The sequence below is a fragment of the Castanea sativa genome, chromosome 12, assembly GCF_040712315.1.
Source record: "Castanea sativa cultivar Marrone di Chiusa Pesio chromosome 12, ASM4071231v1".
NCBI lineage: Eukaryota > Viridiplantae > Streptophyta > Magnoliopsida > Fagales > Fagaceae > Castanea > Castanea sativa.
The window spans coordinates 20,919,514-20,942,585 of record NC_134024.1 but is presented as its reverse complement, the minus strand read 5'-3'; the positions used below and the strand labels follow the sequence as shown (position 1 = coordinate 20,942,585).

General features: G+C 32.0%; 1 long non-coding RNA gene across 5 annotated transcripts; it reads left to right on the top strand.

The window, feature by feature from the left end:
* The first annotated feature begins 10,813 nt into the window (after positions 1-10,813).
* Positions 10,814-21,116, top strand: LOC142618775 (uncharacterized). 5 transcript variants are annotated; one of them, XR_012841348.1, is made up of 6 exons: positions 10,814-11,094; positions 11,206-11,258; positions 12,057-14,564; positions 15,693-19,134; positions 19,788-20,010; positions 20,858-21,116. It is a non-coding gene; the product is annotated as an uncharacterized LOC142618775 (long non-coding RNA). The 5 variants fall into 5 exon arrangements; XR_012841346.1 differs by lacking the exon at positions 20,858-21,116 and having other exon boundaries at positions 15,693-18,719; positions 18,824-19,134; positions 19,788-20,758; XR_012841347.1 differs by lacking the exon at positions 20,858-21,116 and adding an exon at positions 20,101-20,758.
* Positions 21,117-23,072: the final 1,956 nt, after the last annotated feature.

Below are 23,072 nucleotides of genomic sequence, written 5' to 3'. Positions count from 1 at the left end.
CAGATAAAATGAGACAGAAGATTTGGACTCCTCAAAAAGATGGTTCAAATCTTGTACTACCGAATTCTCAAAAAGATAAGTACAATTAGGGTTGTTGGCCTAGAAATTATCGTATGTTCTCGAAGTATGAGAAGCATACTTTACAAAGCAAACACAATAAATAGCCTTACCATGATTCAGTCTTTCTTTACTTCTCAATTCTCATAGAAACCCTTGTGATCAAAGAGTGAGTGAGCAATATAAATATCTGTAGGTAAAGTACTCCAATGGATGAGAATAGAGAAATTCTCATATTCTCAAACAAGAAGAGAATCAAACAGCAGCATGAATAAAAAAGTTTGTGCTTACAGCGAATTACCAGATTTCCACATTATGACTCACCTTCAAAGTATGCAATCTCTTTCTTCTTATCACAAACACAAACACATATCTTTATACGCACAAATGGTTTCAAAATATATGTGATGGAATATCATACGTACATGAATGTTGCTATAATTTTCTGATGTTATGTGCTTTTGAATTTTGGTTTCATTATTCTAAATATTGATCTTTTGGTTCCATTATTCTAAAGATCTTGCCCTTTCTCTTTTGGTTCCATTATTCTACAGATTATGATATATTAAAAAAAAATTATTAGTATTTTTTTTTCCATCTATGTAAATCTATAATTCAATTTAATAAATTGATCTTATATGGTGTTTGGTACCGGGTAATATTTTAGGATTTCCAGGAATGTTTAAAGATTCCTATGTTTGGTTACAAATCACGCTAAGGAATCAGATGCCAGGGAAATCTGGATTCCCCTCTTAGTAGGAATGTTGATTCCCTTTAAAACAGGTGGGAATCTAGATTCCCAAGCTTAAAGGAAATTGTATTTTTTATAAATTGATAATTTTAACCCTTTTTCATTATCATTTAAGCAATTAACATAAAATATAAAACAAATTATTATGGATTAAACTCTTTTAAAATTGTTATTAAGAATAAAAGTATTTGAGAATTTAAATAGTTATTTTTGTATTGTACCTGTCATTTTGAAATATTAGACTATAATTTTAATGAATTTTTCATAATTAATTGTTTATATTTGGTTTTTCATTATTTATTTAGAGGAAGATTTTTTTTTTTTAAGAACTTGGTAATTCACATTCATATCTAAGGATAGAATAGGAAAAATAAATAATTCATTTAAGATTCTTGAGAATAAACCAAGCGTTATCATCTCACATTCCTAGGAATCTTAAGATATTCCCAATGAAACCAAACATAGGAATAGCTACATTCCTAGGAATGTAGATGCCAAGAATAATGTGGATTCTCCCGTACCAAATGCCACATTATGGTACATCAATGATAAACCCTAGATTATTTTGATATTTTTCACTGTTTTGAATTATGCTTTGGCTTTTCGGGTGGTTGTTTCCTTAGATCTGCACAATAATATGAACAGCCAACCAAAAAAATCTGAATCTACTATTTTTTATTTTATTTTAGATCGGTCATGTATTTTATGCCAAATAAAATATTTTGACACGTATTCAATGCCGATAAAGTTTTGTATTTTTTTTTCTTTTATGTAATGTTGTTTAAATTCAGTTATTAAAGACTACGACTTTAGGAATTTCATGTGATTAGATGTACCTTTTATTAATTGTTTTTTGTTTATTTGCTGAAAGTTAGTTAAAATACCGTTGTACATAAAAACATTGAGGCTATGAAAAACTTTCATAGGAAAATGAGTTTTTTTTTTTTTTTTTTCAATAATTCTTAGAATGTCCTACAAGACTTGCATCTGCTAAAGCAACATTTAAAAAAAATGTTAATTATAATCTACTAGATCTATCTAGAAAGTACTTCATAATGTCTAATATTTCCTCATTAACTACTCAATAGTCTCAATTATCACAAATTTTCCTTTACCTATATATATGAAATATGAAAGTACCAAATATTCAGGATATGCTTACATATATTTTTTTTTCCAGCTTTGTGTTGATTAAGAGATGCAATTAAGGAAACAACATGAAAGCATTGGTTAACATTGGCTTGAAGATAGGGTTAAAGAGTTTGAACTCTGCTTCTCGAAAGGAAAAGAGTTCAGCATCTTTGATTGGAATGGTTGGTAGTGATGCTTGCACGTGCACATGCTTAAGATATCCCAAGAAGATGTCTAGTGCAGAAATAAAAGAAAACTACTGATCATTTAGTTCTCCCAGTGGGCCATATGAAGCGGGTGAACAATATCACTATCCTTTGTTGTTGCTGTTGTTTTCTGTGGTGAACTATATCACTATCAGAGAATGCGTACAGTACACTTAATTACTATGGATTATACTAGCCTGAAACCATTGATTGTACATGTTAGTTGTCTCATACAAGTCAGATCAGTGATTTACCAGATGTCTGTTATTATTTTTCATTACACTGTGTAGTTTTACTATCTCTTTACTTATTATTATGAAATGAACAACACATTGTATTTAGAAAGTAAGATGATGAATGTCAAAGCCTGAATTTTATGGAATTGTTATTACGTGTGGAGATTTGAAAAAATAGATTCTGCTTAATCACAACAGCATTGATTTTACTTAGAACAAATTTTGGTAAGTTTGATTTTACTAAATTCTATCTTAATTTAACTACTAATTGGAAGTTTCTTTTAAACACTATCGTACTTGAATTACTTCGGTTTACTGTTGTTGTGAGGCTAATTGGACATTTGAAGTCACTGAATCATGAAAGTTTTGGTTGAGTCAAATAATTTTGATACTAGTCACTCAGATTGTAACTTTCTATATCAAAGCATTTTTAAATTCAATCCTCATTTCATTCTGATAGTAAATATATGGGATTTTAGAGCTTTGGACCATGCTTTATTTCAATGAAAAATAGAAGTAGGTTTGGAGCTAGAGGGCATTATTTATCAAAATCTTGTATGATATTTCAGGGACAAAAATAGAAGTAGAACCTAAAAGCTTTGGAAAATGCTTCATTTGCATATCATAACATTTTTCATTCCAGTAGAATGGCTAGAGATTATTTATACTACCTATTTGTAGTGCTGTTTCCCCCAAAAAACAAAAGCTATTGTAGTGCTGGTCATTTTTTTTATGCTATGTAATCAAAAGACCCTGCAAAACTTAGAAAGAAGATAAAATAACAATTATTACCTGTCATTTCTAAAAGGACCCCAAGGGAAGGTTTTTGAAGTAGCTTGTGTAGCAGGGAGAAGGATGCTTGAGAGGTTCTAGAAGTACTTTTGTGATACAAGGATCACTTGGTCCAAATATTTCACATATGGTCACACTGGTAGTGTAGTTTACACATTTTAATGCCATGATGGTTTTAATATAGTTTGGTAAACTGGCGGCTGGTCCCAACAATTTCTTGACACCAGGAGATTGTCTCAGTGAATAACCACATGCAGGTTTAGAAAACAATGTCACTGTTAAACTGGTGAACAATTTTGTACACGTGTATCAGGAGAAAAAGTTCTTTTTTGCTTTGACCTCGAATGGAAGTTTTAATTTATTTGATTAGCTAATGAAAATCTCTCTCTCTCATTATTTGAATGTCAGGAATGCAATGATTGGCACTGTCAAATGAAATCTTATTCTTGGCAAAAAAGAAGAAGGAATCTTATGGTACTTATATTATGTATTATTGTGAACAACTAGTGTTCATTTATAGTTTCATGCATTTCAATAAAGCGTGAAGTGCACGCTAATTTAAACTATGCTGTGTAATTAGAAATCTACAATCATCTTCCTTGTGAAAATTGTGCCTTAACTTGAAGAACTGTATATTATTGTGTGCACCGAAAGCAGAACAAAGATATTGATTATATGGGACCTTGGTTTATTTTTATTAGATTCAAGTGTATTTTTGCTTTTTTATGAAGAACATATTTGACTTGGTACAGCAGTTATGGATAGTTCTCTGTAATGATGTTGCCTTTTGCATTATAGTGACTGATTTGGACTATAATTATTAGTTTATAACCCATCATTACAATTGACATATAATCTTCCTATTTTAGCATACTATAACAACTGAAAGTCATGCTGGCCTCTTTGTTTCTTTAATCTTTCGGGTGTGCATAATGATGCTGACAGTAGATCAGGGGGTAATTGATGCAGAAAGATCAGTAAGACAAGACTATATTGTTTTTCTGATGAATCATGGTAAAATCAGTTTCAAAGAGATCGTGTTTGCCTGAAAAATGTGATATGCACGCCTCTGGTGAGTTATCAATTTTGAGATTATTATAATTTCTCTTGCATGCATGTCTCAAGTACCCACCCCCCCTTTTTCTTTGCACTTCTTATATATAGGATTGGCTAGCATTAGAGTAATGTATATTGGCAATACTTTGCAGTATCAGCTTCATTGTTGAATTGCACTTGCCTTCTTCATGTTTTCCTGTAGAAACCTGAACATATCATGCTCTTTCTGTACTCTTCTTGCTGTCTTGTGTCCGTTACAAGTCAATTTAGCGTACATTAATCTTGTACACAACATGGCATACTACAATATCAGTGCTTGCTCTTGAGAATGAGTTCCAAAGTAGGATAATGCCATATTCTAGATTGGGCATCCTTCTTAATTTATTTACCAGTCTAAATCCAAGATCATGTCAACTTTATTTGACTGAGTAATTGAGATTTTTATTTCTTAAATTTTTTATTATATGCACATCTCTTTTTTGTTTGCATGGACTCTTTAAAGATTCACTAATTCAGTAAATATGAAAATTAATGTTGATATTCTATATAATAGAAAGATTGTCTTAAAACTGTGTTTTCTAGTTTCTACGATGATTTTCCATAAAATAAGTTGGATATAGTAATTAGAGTGTTATTGGTAAGAGAGGCATACATATAACTTCTAAATCCAACCTGATTTTGTGTTGGATTGTTGATGACTACTGATTTTATAATAAATCAAGTTTATGCTTGTCTTGAATAAGCCTTACGTGTGCCACATGGAAGAATAACCCATTGATAGTTAGTTAGCTTTCTTGTCTTGTAATACAAATCCAATAGTATCACCTAGTCCTATTTGGCTTGGGTTGTCTCCACAGAAAGTCTCCTAACCAGCTCTATGTTTTCTGTGAGCCAGTCTTTGTAATTTGGCAAAAGATAGCGCATTGTGTGTGTTTGAGGTTTAGGTTTTGTAAGAGTTTTGCACCACTCTTTCCTTTTCCTTATTTCTTTGTGAAACTTTCTATTCAACACCAACACCGTCACCTGTGGATGTAGGTCTAAAGTCAAACCATGTAAATCTTTGCGGTCTTTATGTAATTGTTTATTCTACTTTTCTATTTCTTTTCCACATGACAACTCTAAAATTGATACACTCACAGAAATGGTATCAGAGCCTTCATTATCTCAAAACAATCAGCCCAAGCAAAATATAAACAACATGCCATAGGATCTTATTCAATAGAGCTATGACCAAGTAAAGTTCATGACCAAGTAGTAGTGCATTGCTATTATTATTTTGGCTAGTTAGCTTCCTTATGAATATTTTGATTAAGTTGCAACAGATTATTTTGAGTGCCTGAAACCTTTCCCCCCCTGTTCTCTCCCTGTTTGATTTCCCATATGATGCAGGGTTGAGCCATGATTTTTGGCATAATAATACATAGAGAGAGCTCGTGGCAAAAGGTCATAGGCATTAAAAATCATGTGCATATTGCATAGCTACAATAACCAACAGGACGTTGCAGGGCATAGAGGCAGGGGTCAGCCATGATTTGTGGAGCTATGTCAATCAATGTCTAGTTGGTTTGGAATATCAATCGCACCATAGAAATGTATTTGGGCACTAAAAAGATTACTACAGCATCAAAGGAACCCATGTTTTGATAAATGCTATGCACTTATCAAAAATATGTTTTGATGAATGCTTTGCAATTGGCCATATTATATTATAACTTGGTCCACTCAACTAACCAAATCAATGTGGCATACGGCTAAACCATAACAATTAGCCTTATATATATAGAGAGACATATATGGGAAGTATATAGGGTAAGATATCAGAGGATTTAAGAAGGAAACTTTCTGCTTCTTTGGTGACCCCAATTAAATCTCTGTCAAAGCATATAGGTATGTAAAACCACCCCCGCTTAATATTTGGTTCATTGTAAGTCTCTTCCTTGTGCGGGATCTCATATATATTCAATTACTCAAGTTGTTGATTCATTAAGCACTATCTATCTCTTCAAATAAAAAGGTTTTCTTTGCATAGTTGAAAGGTCATAGCTGTGAGTGAGGGAAGAATGAACATGTGTAGTGAAATTTTGCAAAAAGTAGACCTTTATGTCTTGCTTCTAGCTGAATTTGCTTTGAATAGATTCTAGTGAATGTGTCCTATTCTGTTGAATTGTAAAGTGTTCTGCAGCCCAATGTTAGTGAGTTCTATAAGTCCCTTGTAATATGCTCTGGTTACTATGTTGATTTTTTTAACTATTATGCCATGTGTTGATCAACCCACAGCAGACTTGCTTGCATGGAATGTAGTAGCTTTATTTTTTTTCATGCAGAGGTATGATGTCTATTTTCATTCATCAAAGTGTTGTTAAGGACTTGGGATGCGTTTATAATTTTACAACCTTGAGAGTTGATTTCTTGATTTGTTCTAGACATTGTTGAACTCATGCTCAAACCTTAATTCATCGTGGAATATGTTCTCAATATAATTTATACTATGAAAAATTGTGGAATATGTTTTTAATATCTATTTCTATGAATTTCATTACTATTTCTAAGAAAACTGTTATAGAAATATGTTGCCAACTTCAGAAAGCCCATTCTACATTCTAAATCAAATGGACGTATTCAAAGCTATCCAACTTTAGCGAGTATTGGTGTCTTCCGTGGTTAAATGATAGGTATACTTCTAACACGTACTTTCTCAGTCACAAGTCTACGCTACATGTGTTTCAAACCAACTTGGATGATAAGTTGATATGTGCCAATTTAGTCGAGAGTGTTTTATATTTATTTTTTTGAGAGCATGTATAAAATTACTTTAATTAGACAAATCCTGCATCCATAATGAAAAGAAGGCAAGTTTATGGACTGAGTTTAGTTGAACCGAATGGGGAGAAAAAAGAGAATGTTTTCCCCTGAAGCTGCAATGTCTCTTGTATATATAAAATGAGACTAGTACCCTCCATTATAGCTTTCTATACTATACTTAATTTTGATAATCTAAGAGTTCAGGTAGGTTTTTGCCTTTGTCGTATAAAGTTCAATCAATCATATTTCCATAGATTTCAACTAGTGTTTTTGAATTTGGAAATTAGATAAATACCAAAAATTTCATTGTGGACGATATTGGAAACTTGAAAATTACCTTGTGTCAACTGTGGTGCCACATATAGTAAGATGCTACATATGAATGTTCAATCTATTGTTATTGATATTTAAAGAAATTTCCTGCTTTCAATTTGCCACAAAACAATTTTATATCCCAATTCATTTATTTGTTAACCATGATTGATTATATAATTTTGAAGAGTGATAGAATTTAGTCCATGTTGAAGAATGAGGGTGACGAATAGTCTTTTGGAATCTATTTGTTTCACAGGCGGGCCATGAATATAAAAGCCAGAGACAGGACAACCGGTGCAGTGCTGTGTACATGGGAGGTGAAAAGGATGTAATTTGTACTCAACAAATTGATTCCCACAGGATAATGCAGTCTCTTTTTCAGCCACATCTAACTTTGGAATTCAGCTGGAATACCATGCATTACAAATTTACAACTGGTATAACAACATTATTTATTTCTTTTCCATTAAGAAATTCTTCACCTTATTTTTCAATAAGAAATTTTATGGTCCGTACAATATGTGATCATCCTTAAATGGCTGGTGGACCTAACAAATTGGCAAGTGCTTGGGAAAGCCATGAGACAACTCAAATAGCATTGCTAAAAATACATTATTCCTCTGTGAGATATCCAGCATCAGCATGAAATCAAGGGTTTCCTTTCATTTCCTTATTTTTCTTATTTCATACCAAGCCCCTGTAGGTGGCAGATGGATACTCCAAGAAATGGTTTTAGAGAGAGAGAGAGAGAGAGAGTCATTGAAAATGTCTATGTTCAAGAGACTTTTGTATCACAATAGCTTTCCATCTTATCCAAACAATAATTTAATAGACCTTAAACAAAAAAGCATGTGCACTATCTTCAGGTCTTACATCTATGCTTTACATATTTACTTTTGGCTTGATTCATAAATTAAACATGATGAACAGTAAGGTTATATGTGCCTCTTTTCAATTGTATTAGGTTCTTCTGATGGTAGAATCTATCACATCTTCCTAAATTTCCCTTAGGATAAAAGAATTGTTCCAGTATGCTGACAACTACCAACATGTAGCCAAAATTGACATAATACATAATCATAGATTTTATTTGACTTTATTGAGTTAATTTCAGGGAATATGATCCATCGCGCTTGCCGCATGGAACACTTTTCCCCCATGTTTGCATGGGTCATAGTGTCTCTTCAGCCAAGGGAGAGATTGGTGGTAGTGCTTGCAGAAAAAAGCAACGATCTCTCCAAATATCCTGCTGGATCATTATGTACCTGCATTTGTGGCTGGAATATCATGTACCTGCATACAAAACCCCAAAGAAGATGCCCAGAATTTTTGTTATAAGCTTAGCCATGAGGAACTATCCTCTGTGAAGAAGTAAGGCTTCTTTTTAAGTCTTCTAGACATTATAATTGACTAACAATCCTCTAGTCATCTTGCTAGTATTTTTCTTTGGTCATTCATAGTCATACAGGAAGCATGATACGCTGGTCAAAGTTTCTGAAGAGTGTACGGTATTTAGAGTTCATACTTATTCTGCTACATGGGCAATCTGTGGTAGATGAGGAGTAAGAATATTCTAAACTACTCTTCAAAAAATGTTAAAGGCATATAAGGAAATTTAAAAAAAAAAAAAATTGTATTAGTAATCAATTACAACCAAAAATCCCATAAATTGAAATACCGCTTCCAATATTCAAACTTACATTTAGATCTTTTAGTTCACCTTCTACATCATTAATCTTGACTAAATTTTGATTTCATCATATATTTTAGTCACAATTTTCACTAAATTTCCTAACAATATCCCTACTTTTTTTATATTTAAAATATGATGTAAGGAGCTCTTAAAGAAGAAAAAATAATAGTGGGATGGTGGGGTCAGATATATGAAATTGAAACTTTTATCTTGGAATGAAAAGACTGGATGGCAGGTCGAAAAGATTGAGAGTGAGGAACTTGCTCTAATAGTAGAAGACAAATTTGGTGTGTTTCCAAGAAACCAAATTGGAAAACATAACCAAATTAGGTTTTATTGTACTACCATATTAATTAATTAATTCACACAGGGAATTCGGGGAAATAATTTTTGCTTATAAACTAAGGAACTTCTATTTAATGAAGCAACACTTCAAATTAAGTCTTTTGGATAGTTAATGTATGGCACATAACAATTGTACCTAAATTTTATTTTATGCTCATTACTACTTTATGATTACTTTTCAACCAATGAGAATTAAGCTTTGATATTTATAGAATAGAGTTCCCAAATTTTTGTGTGAAAAATAACAATTTTGCCCTTGGAAGTTCAATTCATCTTGAATTTGGTGTTTGGTCAAGTTTTGAATTATGCCATGTTGTAAAATGGGGGTTTTTTTTTCTTCTTAACCCTAGATTTGTGAAATAATGATTTTGCCCCTACCTTATGATTTTCAATCAAAAAATTTAATTTTCACTATTAGATAAGAAAAACTTTTTAAGAATTTATCCACCAACCTCAAGGTAATAAATATTATAAAATAATGGAATATTACAACATATTTAATGGTAAATATATTGTTAACTTAGGTAGACTTACTGACGTGACCACATAGCTCCAAAACCAAGGACTACTCAATCATAGACTTTGTTCAAGCATGAACACCTAATCACCCCTTCTAGAATCCTCTCGAAGCTTCTTTGTTTACTCATTAACAATTTCAACTTGATCATAAAATCTTGAATAATTCCTTGATTATTAGGTGATGCTTTTGTGAGAACTTGGTCAACCCTCACCTTAGTTGTGCAATACATAGTTTTCCAAAGTTTGAAATCACGTCACCTAAGTCTTTTTTATACCTTAACTTGGAATCCACAAAACCCTAAAGAGTTGTGTCGATTGATCAGGCTGTTTCAAGATTATAATTGGATTATTATCTCAACGGATCAATTTAGTAAGTTATGTGTCGAGATCTCAATCAATATACTATATGTAGAGATTCCAAAAATTTTGAAACCTCTCGTGATGTCATAGGTACACATCTTGAACTTCAAATAAACTTACAGGACACAAGTGACACAAGTTTGCTCATGGTTTGCCAATCTAATACTATAAACTTAAAATTTACCTTTTACAAAAATATAATGTTCACGTATCAGTTAAAATTTTAATTCACGTAACATATGTAAAAAAAAAAAAAAAAAAGGCTTAATGCAGTTTTATAATATGTTTTTATTATATGTAAAAAAATGCTTAATGCCATTTTACAATATGTTCTGATTATGTCAAGTATCTAGAAGCACATTTAGAGGTAATACAATTTTTATTTTACTTTTTTTTTTTTGAGAATTGATTCTTTAAAAAAAGATCATTTTTTATTTTTTAAAGGGGTAAGATTAGTATAATATTGGTCCCGAGAGGGTTCAAATTTTCCTCTTGTACTATCCCACCCTCAAAAAGATAAGTACAATTGGGGGTTGGCCTAGAAATTATCGTACATTCTCCAAGTATGAGAAGTATACGTTACAAACCAAACACACTATAAAATAGCCTCACCATGCTTCACTCTTCTTCACTTCTCAACTCTCATAGAAACCATTGTGATCACAGAGAGTAGCATATAGAAATCTATAGGTAAACTCCAATGGAGGAGAATGGAGAAATTCTCATATTTTTCAAACAAGAAGATAATCAAACAGCAGCATGAACAAAAAAGTTTGTTCTCACAACGAATCAGCGAATTACTAGATTTCCACATTATGACTCATCTTCAAAGTAAGGAATCTTTTACTTCCTATCACAAGCACATAGCTTTATGCGCACAAATGGTTTCATATATGTTGCTATAATTTTCTGATGGTATGTGTTTTTGAACTTTGGTTTCAGTTCCTAGAACATTCATGGACGCAGCCAGATGAGGTGGGATTGTATAACCAGTGGTATAGATCTATCATACCCTTTCTCTTTTGGTTCCATTATTCTAAAGCTTAATTGTGATATATTAATTTTTGAAAAATCATTTTTTTCTTCTTCTATGTAAATCTATAAATCAATTTAATAAATTCATCTTGTGGTACATAATACCTAGATTATTTTGATATTTTTCAATGTTTTGAATTATGCATTGGCTTTCCAGGTGGTTGTTACCTTAGATCTGCACATAGTTAGCATATAATTAATATGAACAACCAACTACAATTTCCAAATCTACTTTTTATTTTTTATTCTAGATCGGTAGTGTATTTTATGCCAAATAAAATCTTTTGGCACGTTTTCATTGCCAATAAAGTTTTGGACTTTTTTTATTATACTTAATGTTGTTGAATTTCAGTGACTAAAGACTGCAACTTTAGGAATTATGTGTGATTCGACGTATCTTTTGTTAATTTTTTATTATTTATTTGCTGAAAGTTAGTTAATATACCGTTGTACCTAAAGAACATTGAGGCTATAAAAAATTTTAATAGGCAAATAAGCTAATTTTTCTATATATATATAAAAATGATGGCAAACAACATATTTTTCACAAAATTCTACTAGATCTGTTAAAGCAACATTTAAAAAAAAAGAATCTTAATTGCAATCTACTAGATCTATCTAGATAGTACTTCATAATGTCTAATACATCCTCATTAACTACTCAATAGTCTCAACTAGCACATAAATTTTCCTTTACCTATATGAAATATGAAAATATGATGTATTCAGGATGTGCTAACATATTTTTTCTTTATCAGCTTTGTGTTGATTTCCAGATGCAATTAAGGAATCGAAATGAAAGCATTGGTTAACTTTGGCTTGAGCATGGCGTCAAAGAGCTTGAACTCTGCTTCTCGAAAGAAAAACAGTTCAGTGTCTTTGATCAGAACGGTTGGTAGTGATGCTTGCTTTTAGCTTGACCACTGCTTGGATGTTCACATGCTCAAGATATCCCAAGAAGATTCCTAGTGCCTGTCAGACACAAGGAAAATTACTGACCATCTATTTCTTCCAGTGAGCCATACGAAGCCAGTGAACAATATCACTATCTTTTTGTTGTTGCAGTTGTTTTTGTGTGGCGAACAATATCACTGTCAGATGATGTGCACAGTACGCTTAATTACTATGGATATACTAGCCTCAAACTATTGATTGTACATGTTAGTTGTCTCATACAAGTCAGATCAGTGATTTACCAGATGTCTGTTAATATTTTTCATTACAATATATAGTTTTACTATCTCTTTACTTATTATTATGAAATGAACAGCTCATTGTATTTAGAAAGTAAGATCATGAATGTTAAAGCCTAAATTTTATGGAATTGTTATTTTATGTGGAGAGTTGAAAAAATAGATCCTGCTTAATCACAACAGCATTGATTTTTCATACAACAAATTTTGGTAAGTTTGTTACAATATTCGTTCAGTAATAGGGTTGAATAGATACATTTTTTCTAAATTCTAATTTTAATTTAGCTACTAATTGGTAGTTTCTTTTTAAACCCTATTGTGCTTGAATTACTTCGGTTTCCTGTTGTTGTGAGGCTAATTAGACATTTGAAGTCACTGAATCATGAAACATTTGGCTGAGTCAAATAATTTTGATACTAGTCACTCAGATTGTAACTTTCTATATATCAAAGCATTTTTAAATTCAATAAGCATTTTCTGATAGTAAATGGGATTTTAGAGCATTGGACACTGCTTTATTTCAATGAAAAATAGAAGTAGATTTGGAGCTAGAAGGCTTTATTTATAGAAATCTTGTATGATATTTCAGGGACAAAAAAAAAAGAACCCTAAAGCTTTGTAAAAGGCTTCATTTCCATATCCTAACATTTTTTCATTCCAGTAGAATGAGTCGAGTTTTATTTATACTACCTACTTGTTGTGCTGGTTATTTTTTTTTTCCTTGCTATGTGATCAAAAGTCCTTGCAAAATTTAGAAAGAAGATAAAAATAACAATTATTGCTAGTCATTTATAAAAGACCCCAAGGGAAGGTTTTTAAAGTAGCTTTTGTAGCAGGGAGAAGGGTGCTTATTGGGAGGTTCTGGAAGTACTTTTGTGATACAAGGATCACTTGGTCCAAATATATCACATATGGTCACAATGGTAGTGTGGTTTACACATCTTGTGGTACAGTGGTTGAACCTAGTCATTGGATGTGGTTATGGTGGTTAACCTGCAACTTCACATAGCATGTTGGCAGTTTTGAGCATAATCTTTCCAAGTTTCACCATGAATGTAATCAATTTTTCTTCTTCAATTTTTCGAATTTTCTACAATGACATTTCATACTGGCTGCTGGTGTCAAACTTTCACAAAAGTATGAGATTTTTTTCTCCCAATTTTTCATATGTTCTATAATGTGGGCTATTTTTCATGCCATAATGGTTTTAATTCAGTTTGGTAAAATGGCTGCTGGTGCCAACAATTGCTTGACACCAAGAGATAGTCGTGGTGAATAAACATGTGTATTATGGAGATAAAGATAATGTTCTGTTTTGCTTTGATCTCAAATGGAACTTTTAATTTATTTGATTAGTTAATGAAAATCTCTCTCTCTCTCTCTCTCTCTCTCTCTCTCATTATTTGAATGTGTGGAACGCAATGATTGGCACTATCGAATGAAATCTTATTCTTGGCAAAAGAGAAGAAGGAATTTTATGGTACTTGTCTTACGTATTATCATGAACACCTAGTGTTCATTTTATTGTTTCATGCATTTCTATAAAGTGTGAAGTCCACATTAAATTAAACTATGCTGTGTAATTTAGTGTACAATCATCTTCCTAGTGAAAATTGTGCCTTAACTTGATGAACAGTACATTATTGCATGCACCAAAAGCTGAACAAAGATATTGATTATATGGAACCTTGGTTTATTTTATCAGATTCAAATGTACTTTTGCTTTTTTTTGAAGAACATATTTGACTTGGTACAACAGTTATGGATAGTTCTCTGTTATGATGTTGCCTTTTGTGTTATCGTGACTGATTTGGACTATAATTATCACCCATCATTACAAATGACATATAATCTTCCTATTTTAACGTACTACAACAACTGAAACTCATGCCGCTTCTTAGTTTCTTTAATCTTTCGGGTGTGCATAATGATGCTGACAGTAGATCAGGATTCAGGGGCTATTGACGCAGGGAGATCAGTAAGACAAGACCATATTGTTGTTCTGATGACAGATGGTAAATCAGTTTCAAAGAGATCGTTTTTGCCTGAAAACATGTGATATGCATGACTCTGGTGAGTTATCAATTTTGAGATTAATATAATTTGTCTTGGATGCATGCCTCAAGTAACCTACCCCCTTTTTTCGCACTTCTTATATATAGGATTGGCTAGCATTGGAGTAATATATATTGGCAATACTTTGCAGTATCAGCTTCATTGTTGAATTGCACTCGACTTCTTCATGTTTTCCAGTAGAAATATGAACATATCGTGCCCTTTCTGTACTCTTCTTGGTGTCTTGGGTCTGTTACAAGTCAATTATGCGTAAATCAATCTTGTACACTACATGGCATACTACAATATTAGTGCTTGCTCTTGTGAATTACTTTCAAAGTAGGATAATGCCATATTCAAGATTGGGCATCATTCTTAATTTCTTAGCAGTTTAAATCCAAGATTATGTCAACTTTATCTGACTGAGTAATGGAGATTTTTATTTCTTATATTTTGGATTATATTCACATCTCTTTATTGTTTGCATGGACTTTTTGGTGAGTTATTGTGTAATCTGCAATTTTGCAGCTTAGCGAGTGAGTTTTTATATATTCAATTATCATTGGAGTCAAAATACCTAATATAATATTTTCTGTTAGGGAAAAAAAAAAAAAAAAAAAAAAAGAGAAGAAAAACTTCTGCAATGATTCTTGTGGGAAAACTATTCCTTTAGGTAATTAGAAAAATGGTTAGAGTAAAGAGGGTATAAATTCCTAATTTTGTTTTTTGTGCAAGAATTTCTATCAATGTTGTAGCTGGAACTTGTAACAAATTCAAATTAAGAATAATTATACCTTTGATCTTGATCATGCCATGGATAGTTCCTCCTATCATAGACATGTTTTGGAATGTTAAGAGAGAGCAAGCCCCTAGGAAGTACTAATCTCATGTGTATTGCATTGCTGTTGTTTATACCAGAATTTTATTCTAACTGTCACCAGTTTTTTAAATAAAGCTTGTGCGTAAAACTGACCAAAGGAGTTCATTTTCCCAATGAGACAAAGTAGAAAGATTAAATCACATCTGGTTATGAAAGGGGAGCAATTTTAACTTTTAACTTGTCATACTTTTGGATTATGAATGTAATTCTTGTAATTGATTTATTTATCAAAAATGAAAAGCAGAATATCTTGTAATTGGTGTCAGTTAGGTATGCTGGGCAAGCCAAAGTTAGGTTGGAGAGGGAGAGAGAGATTTTGGATTTAAGTGTCTTCGAATTGAGGTATGTTCAGCAATTGCTTCAATGTCGTCACCTATTTCATACAGGTAACTTCTAAATCAAACCTGATTGCCTTTTTTTTTTTTTTTGCCTATGATTTTGTGATTGGATTGTTGATGGCTACTGATTTTATAATAAATCAAGTTTATGCATGGCTTGAATAAGCCTTACGCGTACCACATGGAAGTATAACCCATTGATAGTCTGTTAGCTCTCTTGTCTTGTAATACAAAGCCAATAGTATCACCTAGTCCTATTTGATTTTAGTTGTCTCCACAGAAAATCTCATAACCAGCTCTATGTTTTCTCTGTGAGCCAGTCTTTGTAATTTGGCAAAAGGTATTACATTGAGTGTGTTTGCAGTTTAGGTTTTGTCAGAGTTTTGCACCTGTCTTTCCTTTTCCTTATTTCCTGAGTGAAACTTTCTATTCAACACTGTCACCTGTGGATGTAGGTCTAGAGTCAAACCATGTAAATCTTTGTGATCCATATGCAATCGTTTATTCTATTTTTCTATTTCTATTCCACATGACACCTATAATTGATTACACTCACAAAAATGGTACCAGAGCTTTTATTATCTCAAAACAATCTGCCCAAAAAAAATATAAACACCATGCCATAGGATCTTATTCAATAAAGCTATGACCAAGTAAAGTTCATGTCCTAGTAATAGGGCATTGCTATTATTACTTGGATAATTAGCTTCTTTATGAATATTTTGATTAAGTTGCAACAAATTATTTTGAGTGCCTGTGACCTTTCCCCCCTGTTCTCTCCCTATTTGATTTCCCATACCATGCAAGGTTGAGCCATGATTTTTGGCATAATAATACATAGAGAGAGCAGGTGGCAAAAGGTCACAGGCATTAAAAATCATGTGCATATTGCATAGTTCCTAATTGTCAATTCTGGCTTCCAAAACCTACAGGACATTGCAGGACATAGAGGCAGGGGTCAGCCATGATTTGTGGAGCTATGTCCTTCAATGGCTAGTTGGTTTGGATTATCACTCACACCATAGAAATGTATTTGAGCACTAATATGATGACTACAGCATCAAGGGAACCCATGTTTTGATAAATGCTATGCACCTATCAAAAAAAAAAATGTTTTGATGAATGCTTTGCAATTGGCCATATTATCTTCTAACTCGGCCCACTCAACTAACTAAATCAATGTAGCATATTGCTAAACCATAGCATTTGGGCATATACATATAGTCATATATGGGAAGTATATAGTTGCAAGATATCAAAGGAATTTAAGAAGGAAACTTTTTGCTTCTTTCGTGACCCTAACTTAAATCTGTCAAAGCATACAGATATGTAAAACAACCTGAGCTTAAAATATTTGGTTCATTGTAAATCTTTTCCTTGTCAGGATCTCATATATATTGTAGTACTCAAGTCTCAGATTCATTTAGCACAATGCATCTCTTCAAATACAAAAGTTTTGAAGCATGAAGAATGTGACCTGTGAAATTTTGCAAAAAGTAGACCTTTACATCTTGCTTTTAGCTGAATATACTTTGAATAGATTCTAGTGCATGTGTCCTGTTCTGTCGACTTGTTAAGTGTTCAGCAGCCCAATATCAGTGGGTTCTATAAGTCCTTTGTACTATGCCATGTGTTGATAGATCCACTGTCAACTTGCTTGCATGGAATGTAGTAGCTCTATTTTTTTTTTCATGCAGAGGTACGGTGTATATTTTCATTCATCAAAGTGTTGGAAAGGACTTGGGATGCATTTATAATTTTTCAACCTTGAGACTGGATTTCTTGATTTGTTCTAGACTTTATTGAACTCATGCTTAAACCTGAATTCATCGTTGAATATGTTCTTAATATTATTTATACTATAAAAGATTGTGGAATGTGTTCTTAATATCTATTCCTATTGATTGCTTTACTATTTCTAAGAAAACTGTGATAGAAGTATGTTGCCAATTTCAGCAAGCCCATTCTACATTCTAAATCAAATTGACATATTCAAGGCTATCCAACTTTAGTGAGTATGGGTGTCTTCCTTGGTTAAATGATAGGTATACTTCTACTACTTATTGTCCTTCTCAGTCACAAGTCTAAACTACATGTGTTCAGACCAACTTGGATCATAAGTTGATATGTGCCAATTTAGTCGAGTGTGTGTGTGTGTTTTTTTTATTGGAGAGCACATATAAAGTAACTTTGATTACACAAATCCTGCATCAATTGTGAAAAGAAAGGAAGTTTATGGACATAGTTTAGTTGAACAGAAGGGAAAGAAAAAAGAGAATGTTTCCCCCCTAAAGATACAACTTTAAATTCTTGTAAATAGGAAAAAATAAGTAGACCCATGATCTTTATGAGACCAATACCCATCATTCTAGCTTTTTGTACTAAGCTTAAGGTTGATAATTTAAGAGATCAAGTAGGTTTTTGCCTTTGTCATATAAAGTTCAATCGATCATATTTCCATAGATTTCAACTAGTGTTTTTGAATTTGGAAACTAAATAAATACCAAAAATTTCGCTGTGGACAATATTGGAAACTTGAAAATTACCTTGTGTCAACTATGGTGCCACATATAGTAAGATGCTACATACAAATGTTTAATCTACTGTTATTAATATTTAAGGAAAGTTCCTGCTTTCAATTTCTCACAAAATAAATTTTTTTCCCAATTCATTTATATCTTAACCATGATTGGTTATATAATTTTGAGGAGTGATAGAATTAGGCCATTCTGAAAAATGTGGGTGACAAATAGTCTTTCAGAATCTATTTGTTTCACTGGCAGGCCATCAACATAAAACTCGCTAGTGAGGGTACTGCCGGTGCAGTGCAGTGTACATGGAAGACGAGTAGGGTATAATCTGTACTTGACAAATTGGTGCCCACAGGATATTGCAGTCTCTTTTTCAGCCACATCTATATGTGGAATTATGCTGGAATACCATACATTACAACTGGTGTGACTGCATTATTTCTTTCTTATCCATTAAGGAATTCTTCACCTTATTTTTTAATAAGAAAGTTTATGTTCCTTACAATATGTGATCATCCTTAATGGCAGGTGGACCTAACAAATTCACGCGCTTGGGGAAAGCCATGAGACAATTCACATAACAATGCTAGAAAAAAAAAACATTATTCCTCTGTGAGATATCCAGCATGAAATTGAGGGTATCCTTCATTTCCTTTTTTTCTTATTTCATACAGAAGCCCCTGTGGGTGGCAAATGGAGACTCCTAGAAATATTTCTGGAGAGAGAGAGAGAAAGAATCATTCATAATGTCTGTGTTCAAGAGGCTATTGTATCACAATTCCTTCCCATCACATCCAAACAGTGATTTACTAGACCTTAAACAAATAAAGGCCAAACAGGCATGTGCACTTTCTTCAGATCTTACGTCTATGCTTTACATATGTACTTCTGCACCTTTTTTTAAATAATAATAATTTATCTAGCCTATAGCCTATAGGCTACAGAACTAGGGGGAGCTTCACTCTATATAGGTGGGATTCAATCAGGAGTCCCACATTTAATCACAAAAGACTTTACTAATTGATTTAGCTGACATTCATTATTTTTACACATTCAATGTTGCTTGCTGTCTTTCAAGATTTTTGTCTCTCAGTCTGTTTTTTAACTCACGTACATTTGATATAGCTTAATTGGGTAAGATAAAAATAAGCTGAGTTTGACTAAGATGTACCTAGGAAAAAGCGGGACATTAACAAGCTATACATATAGAACTTGAGACCAAAAAAAAAACTGTACATTCTAAAATAAGTTGGCTTGATTCATAAATTAAAAAATGACAAATGGTAAGGCTATATGTGGCCCATATGTGCCTCTTTTCAGTTGTATAATTCATAAACAGCTTGTGCCTTTGATGGCAGAATCTATCCCATCTTTCTAAATTTCCAATAGGACAAATGAATTGTTCTAGTATGCTGACGATTGTCAACTTTCAGCTAAATTTGAAATTATACATAATCATAACTTTTATTTGACTTCATTGAGTTAATTTCAGGTAATATGAACCATTGCGCCTGCCGCTTAAAACACTTTCCCCCCCAGTTTGCATGGCACATAGTCTCTTCAGCCAAGGGAGAGGATGGTGGTAGTGCTTGCAGAAAAAAGCAACAATCTCCAAATACCTGGCTGGAACATCATGTACCCGCATACGAAGCCACAAAGAAGATGCTCAGCAAGTTTGTTATAAGCTTAGCCTTGACGAACGTCTCTGTAATGAGGTAAGCCTTCTATTTAAGTCTTCCAGACATTATAATTGACTAATTATCCTTTAGTCATCTTGCTAGTATTTTTCTTTGGATCATTCATAGTCATACAGGAAGCATGATACAGTGGTCAAAGTTTCTGAAGAATGTATGGTTTTTAGAGTTCATACTTATTCTGCTACATTGTATGCACCAAAAGGATGAGTCGGAATCAATGATTTACCAGTTTTTTTTTTTGTTTCTTTTAACGATTTCATAAATGTATTGTGTATTCTTTTATTTTACGACAAATGAATCTCATAGTGTGTAATTGTGTATTTTCTATCTCTGTTGACCCTGCTATTGCATTTGCGTTTTTGAATCTATGAGGAAAAAAAATGATCAGTTTCAATATTTCAAACAAATGGCAAAACACTATGCACACTGTGACGGGGGGCTTGTGTTGGCAGCCCATTCTGAAGTTCCTTAGTTCTGCTTTTCAGCATCATACTCCAATTGAAACCATGTTATCTGGATCGATCTACTATGTGTAGAGATTTCATAATGTTCTAAACTACTCTTCAAAAAATCTTAAAGGAATATAAGGAAATTTAAAAAAATAGTGTATTAGAAATCAATTACATCAAAAACAATTCCAAAAAATTCAAATACTGCATCCAAAATTCAAATCCACTTTCATATCTTTCAATTCACCTCGTACATCATGAATCCCGACTTAAATTTTTTATTTCTCTGTATATTTTAGTCACAATTACACTAGTTAGAGTGGATTTTTTTTTTTTTTTTTTAAAATCACATTTCTTTTACAGTTTTCCTTTACAATATCTCTACTTTTTTGTTTGTTTAAACTATATGATGTAAGGAGCTTTAAAAGAAGGAGGAAAAATAGTGGGAAGGTCAAGTCAAAGTTATGAATTTGAAGCTTTTATCTTGAAATGGAAGGAGACTAGATGACAGGTTGAAAAGATTAAGAGTGAGGAACTTGTTCAAATAGTAGAAGGCAAATTCGGCATGTTTCCAGGAAACCAAATTGGGAAACATAACCAAATTAGGTTTTATTGTGCAGTCATATTAATTAATTAACACAGTGAATTCAAGAAAATAATCTTTGCGTATAACCTTAGGAACTTCTTTGTAATGAAGTAGTGCTTTAGTTTAAGTCTTCTAAACATTTAATGTATTGCACATCGGAATTGTACCTAAATTTTATTTTATGCTCAATACTACTTTATGAGTATTTTGCTCAATACTACTTTATGAGTATTTTTCAACAATGAGAATTAAGCATTGATATTTATAGAATAAAGTTTCCAAATTTTATGCAAAAAAATAACAATTTTGAGCTTGAAAATTCAGTTCAACTTTAACTTTGTGTTATGTCAAGTCTCACAAAAGCATGATCAAGGTTTTAAGATTATTCAAGATTTGATGAATAAAAAAAGTCATTTCACAAGTCTAGGATTAAAAAAGTCGTATTACAAAAAAAAAAAAAAGAAGAAGTAATATGACTTTTTAATCCTAGACTTGTGAAATGACTTTTTTTAATCATCAAATCTTGAATAATCTTAAGACCTTGATCATGCTTTTTATGAGAACTTGGTTAAACCACACCTTAAGTGTGCAATACACAACTCTCAAAATTCTCAAATCACATCCTCTAGGTCTCTTTTTATACATTAACTTGGAATCTGAGAAACATTAGAAGTTTTGAAGACTACATCAGGATTCTGATTGCGTGATTCTTGATGGATCAACTTTAGCAAATTACCTACTACGTCTCAAGATTTCATAACTTGTAAACTCTTGTGCAATCATGGGCACATGTCTTGGACTTCAAATAAACTTACAAGGTACAAGTTTGCCAACCTAATATTATGAACCTAACATTTACCTTTTACAAAATACAAAGTTTACATATCATTTTAAATTTTAGTATCATTTAAAATCTTAAATTACGTGATATATATATATATATATATATATATATATTTATTTATTTAAATGGATTTTACATCCTCACATTTCAGAATTTAGATTTTATCTCCTAAAATTTGGAGGTATTTGGATTTTACTCTCAAATTCTGAAAATTCAAGGTATAAAATCCAAACATTTCCAAACTTTAGGGAGTAAAATTCAAACACTTCCAAAATTTATAACGTATCATTGATTTAATATGTCATTGAATGAGAATAATTAATGTATCTTTAATGAGATTGATTGATTTAATGTGTCATTGAATGAGAATAATTAATGTATCTTTAATGAGATTGATTGATTTAATTATTCACATTTAATGTACCTTTAATGTGTCATTATTCTCATTAAAGGTACATTAATATTCTCATTCAATGATACATTAAATTTCTACCTTTCTCTCAAACAACAAAAATGATACACTAAATCAATGAACCTTTATTATACATGTTCCATGACAAAACTTAAGTACAATTCTTTATGTGTTGCATATTAAGTTTTCCAATTAAAGACAAACACATGGTTGCATTAATTTTATGGGAAATGTTAACCGATGCTCTAAAAGCATTGGTTTAAGAATTATTTGAAGAAACTTCTTATAGGAAAATAAAAAATCAATTAATTTTTTCAATGGTTTTTTATATATTCTCATGAAAATTTTGTCAAAAATTTCTTTAAATAGTCTATTAACAATTACTCCTAAGTCATCTGTTAACAGGACCAAATTTATAAACAGTATAATATTTTCCAATGTAGTTTTATGTTTTAATTTAATTCTGAAACTTATTCAATGATCGATTCTATTTCAATAGTAATTTTCAACCAATTTGAATTAAGCTTTTATATTCTAGAAAAAAGCTCACAAAGTTTGTGAGAGATGGTTTAAAATGACTTTTGCACCTACCTTGGGAGTTGCAATCAAAAAATTGAAAGTTTACCTTTTGCAAAATAGGATATTTATGCATCATATAAAATGTTCAATGATGTGGCACGCTGTATTGAAATAAAATTTAGACACAGTAGGTTGATTTTAGGGGAATTAACTCTACTTGATTAAATTAACCAATTTTGCCATTCAATTTTGATTACTGGTTAATTTGCA